The sequence below is a fragment of the Octopus sinensis genome, linkage group LG2 (assembly GCF_006345805.1).
Source record: "Octopus sinensis linkage group LG2, ASM634580v1, whole genome shotgun sequence".
In the NCBI taxonomy this organism is placed as follows: Eukaryota; Metazoa; Mollusca; class Cephalopoda; order Octopoda; family Octopodidae; genus Octopus; species Octopus sinensis.
The window spans coordinates 78,562,229-78,567,228 of NC_042998.1; the positions used below are offsets into that span (position 1 = coordinate 78,562,229).

Sequence of the window (5,000 nt, forward strand, 5' to 3'; positions counted from 1 at the left end):
AATATACTTGTATATATGGTGTTTATGCATACATATATAAATATAATATATGGCATATCTCTATTCGTTTACATATATATATATATCTATACACTGATATATACATACTATATTTTATATATTTATATTATATTATATATATATATATATAATATATATAATATGCTACGGTGGTGGGAACATGTCTCTACGAGATATTTAGAAATCTAGTATTCTGATATATATATATATATATATATATATATATATATACAAAAATATATAGTATGTATATGTATGAGTGTATGTACACATGTATATATATATATAGACATATATATATATATATACTTATATATATATATACAGATATATGTATGAGTGTATGTACAAATATATACGTGTGTGTGTATACATACAGATACATGTGCTTATACAAATATGCATATATATATTATATATACGCGCGCAACCATATGTATGGAAAGAGAGAGAGAGAGAGAAGTTGCAAGACTTAAAATTGAAATAGAGAGGGTTTAGAGTATACTGAGAAAAAAGAGAGAGAGAAAGAGAAAGAAAGAGAGAGAGAGAGAAAGTGATTGAGAGAGAGAGAAGAAATATAAAGACAACATAGAGAGGGTGGTGTACAGTGACTGATTTAAAACTAAAGATGAAAACCAGAGAGACAGAGAGAGAAGGGAATGAGAGACAGAGAAAGAGATAAATAGACTGAAAAGCTAAGAGAGAAAACAAGAACGAATTTAAAGGTAACATCGACTGAGGGAGAGAGAGAAAGAGAGCGAGAGGGCGTTGTAGAGATAATGTGATATTAAGAGGAAAAGGAAGTGAGAGCAGGAAAGTGAGAAAGACTGAGTGGGGGAAAGACGAAGTAACGGTAGCAGAGTAAAAGTAAAAAGCATAGAGGAGGAGAGTGAGAGAGAGAGAGAGAGAGAGAGAGAGAGAGAGAGAGAGAAGGATAAAAAGTGAAAGACAGAGCGGGGGGAAGTGGTATGACTTTCCTCCCCTTCTCATGATTACAGCAATCCTTACACTGTTACGCTTCACCGTTCAACACCGGGCCTCATCCACCACCACCACCATCACTACGACGGCTGCCGTCGTCGTCATAACAAGTCGCACCACTACGACTGCTACTGCTGTTACACCATTTTACTATTACTACTACTACGACGACGACGTCGACCAACGTAACTCCTACTACCTCCAGCACCATTATCCTCCACAGCACCACCACCACCACTATTACCCACAAACACTATTACAAGTGCTTCACTCCCCCTCTCTCATTCTATCATTCAGTCTCTCAATGCTTTTACTGAGCAGTTTTTTTTCTACTATTACACCCTTCTCTCTCTCTCACACGTTTCTTTCTCTCTATTTCTCTCTGTCTATCACTCGGCAACTCTCTCGTTTATTTTGCTTTTCTCTTTCTCTCGTTCAACTTCACGTTTGTTATGGTCTGAGAAAAATATATAACACACAGAATTACGCAAACACATACTATATAACTATAAACACACACACATATACACACCAACTCGCTATAAGGACGTGCATACTCACGCTTGTATACACACAAATATTTAGACACATACATAACCCGTACATATATGCGAGTACATACATACCGTACATACATAATATAGGTCTATACCCTGTATTGGTATATAGTCACCATACCGACTGCATTCTCAGCATCAAAACGGATTTATTATATGGAATAAGTCAGGTAAGGAAACCATCACCACCCTTTTTTCATTTCTCCTTGCTTTCTTCTTTAATTCCTTAATTGTTATCGTTATCATTATTTAAAAGAAACATTATTATTATTATTATAATTATTCTCCCCAATGCCTTAGTAGTCTGGGACTTTCTGTCTTGTGTTTGACTTCGTTTACATTGTAAAAGAAGTTTCACCCATGTTCTTTGCTTCATCATACATACACCCGTCCTTACATGAAGGCATCACAAATCGCTGACTCTATACATGTAATGTGTATGCATATGTTTGTGTGTGTATTTACAACTTTAATCCTGTCTTATTCAATATTTATATATATATTTAGTGCATAGTAGCTTTGTTGTTCTCAACATTCATTTTATGCCATCGGGGAACATTAGCAAACCAACAAACGAATAACTAAATTAATATACAAATTTACAGGCTTGCCTGATTGTCGGAATGTTTTTGCACACACACACACACACACACACAAACATGTACACATGGGTGTGTGTATGTAGCTTGCATTTTACATGTGTACTATACATGTGTGTAAATTAGAAAACAGATCTAAATGAACCATAAACGCACATGCTTGGGAGTGTTACTATATATATGTATGTATGAATGTATGTATGAATGTATGTATGTATGTATATGTATGCATATATATTGCTCACACTTTAACACGTGTGTATTGAGATTGCAAGCATACACATGGCTCGAGTACGTGTAAAAAAGGTTGAGACACATATCTATCTATCTATCTATCTATCTATCTATCTATCTATCTATCTGTATGTATGTAGAGCCTGCTTGCTTTCGCCGACCATCAGTTAACACATGCATTGCCTAATATGTGTACACCGAAATAGCTTAGTTATGTCTGTGCCTACAGATGTCTATCTGTCTCTTTTTCTCTCCGTTTATTCATCTATCTTACACTTTTGTGTACCCATTTAGATATCTTCCTACTAATCTAATTCTGTGTGTGTGTGTATTTATATACATACATATATAAATATATGTACATACATACATACACAAACACGCACACACATTGCTATATCCGGGGTTTGTCTATGCATCTATCTGTCTGCTTTTCTGTTTATTTTACTATCTATCGATCCAAATATTTATCAATCTACTTACTACCTAGCTACCTATCTTCGTACCTACTTACATATTTGTCGGTTTGTGTATTTGTCTGTTTATTTATCGGTCTTCCTGTCTGACTGTCTAAAACCGTCTTCTCATATAGATATATTTATTTTTACTTACATGATCCAAACGCCTTTATAGTCACGCATTCATTACACCCTGGAATCCACTATAATATCGCTAGACCTGCTAGAACAAACAGCCAAATCTTCTTTCAAATCGTAACCCTACTGTTTTAGTTACAACTCCCAAGACCGACTGGGTTCCGGCTGTATGTATCTATTTTCGGTCATAGTTCTCCCCAAACTGAGTGACCTTGCGCGAAACAATAATAACAGTCTGAATAAATAACTTTATTTTGCCAAAAGGGCCGACAAAATAGAACATTATATTCAGAATAATAATGAATAAATCAATAGAAAAAAAAGCTAAAATAAATTGGGACACAAAACTGTATTTCTCCTCAAGGTCTCTTGCTTCATCCCTTCGAAGTCAATATAGTTGGTACCAGTCATATACCAGGAGTCGATTCAGTTGATTTTTCTATCCTTTATAAATGTGTGGCCTTGAGCTAAATGTAGATACTACTACTACTACTTGGAATAACAGAACCCGTGGGTCAATGAACTGAAAATCTTGCAGTATTTAGTTCCCTTTACATTTTATGTTCAAATCCCGCCAAAGACGACTTTGCTTTTCAAGCTACCGAAATCGATAAAATAAAGCAGCAGTCAAATACTATTGTCGATTTTATCGACTATACCCTCAAAAGAAACTATTCATACTGGGAACGTTTTCCAACATGGCTTTCATCCCTCCAGGGGCGATAGAAAGAATTCAAAAGAATTCACACCCAGGTGCTGTTTTCATCGACTATGTTTCCTCTCCCCAAATATCTGCTTGTTATCCCTGTATTAGAAATCATTATTGTTATGTATTATTGCAAAGTTAGAAATCAATACTTGTTGAAGTTAGAAACCATCATCATTATCATAGCCAACTAATTGCCATCGTAACTATTCCAGCAGATGCTGATTTTATTTCCACCAGCATCGTCTCCTCCTCCCACACTTATTATATAAGCTAGTCTGGATCTCTTAGACAAACACACGCACGTTGACAGACTAAGGCTCAGACACAAACATAAAGATATATATACACGTGTGTATGAGATGGAGAGGGAAGTAGACAAAAATAAAATGACATTACTCTGAGTTCTCTGTGCTTTTTGCCAAATTATGAAATAATTTATTGAAAAGAAAAACATGCGATTGCGTATGGTCTTACGAACACAGCTACATGCAAACAGACAAATTGCACAGACAGAATACGATCCTCGCTTGTTCATTCACATTGATAATGACCATTACATCACTAATGGATGTGTTCGGAACTAACTGACAAGACTTACGTGTTAATCTGTTAGCGACTCTGAACTCTCATAGGTCCTTCTGCTCAGATCAGATTCGTAGCCAAGCTATCACTCATAGTAAGGTTTGATTAATCTGAGAAGGGCTCATATTTTTATTTTTGAACTGTTTTATTATTACATCATTAACTGATATCTAGAAACACTAGAAGAAATGCAGTGAACTTGCCAGGGATGTCTAGCCACCCATATTTTCTCCTTGTCTAGAAGTATGCCTCAGAAGCTATGATTATGTTTTTCCTTATGAGATCACCAGCAAGACATTTCAGAAGTTGGTGTGTTGTAAGCACCAAGTCGACTGGATTACGGGCGGTCCTCTCCAAAACCGTACAGGCTCTTAGGCAAAAGATCATATTCAAAATATAAATTAGCTTGTTCAATATTACTCGGGAGAGGATCTACCTAGCAATTAACGGCATAGGTATATTCTAGTAGTTGCCACAGCACTGACGGTTTCCGTTGTTCTTGTAAAGATGGACTATTGGGATGACCCTGAACTTCTATAGAAACCTGGCTCTCTATTGAGAGAAGCGCTCGGTTTGCTTTGAGACAAAATGGGGATCGTCACTCTTGTAGATCTCGGTTGCACTGGCGTCATGTTAAGTGGGTCTAGTTATTGGATGACCTCATCTTTGTTAGGAAGTTCAGCAAGTGACATGTTGATCCTTGCTTGTGGCAAGCGACCTT

General features: G+C 36.2%; 1 protein-coding gene across 4 annotated transcripts in view; it reads left to right on the forward strand.

Moving 5' to 3' along the window:
- Positions 1-5,000, forward strand: part of LOC115232418 (vitamin D3 receptor) — an 822,423-nt gene that overhangs the window by 326,275 nt on the left and 491,148 nt on the right. For 2 of the 4 annotated variants that reach the window (XM_029802281.2, XM_036514416.1), the window contains exon 1: positions 1,136-1,729. The exons of 1 other annotated variant lie outside the window; for it this stretch is intronic. The gene's annotated coding sequence lies outside the window, so the exon portion shown is untranslated. Of the gene's footprint in view, positions 1-1,132; positions 1,730-5,000 lie in introns of those variants that run through there. One more of the 4 variants, XM_029802282.2, reaches the window with a different exon arrangement.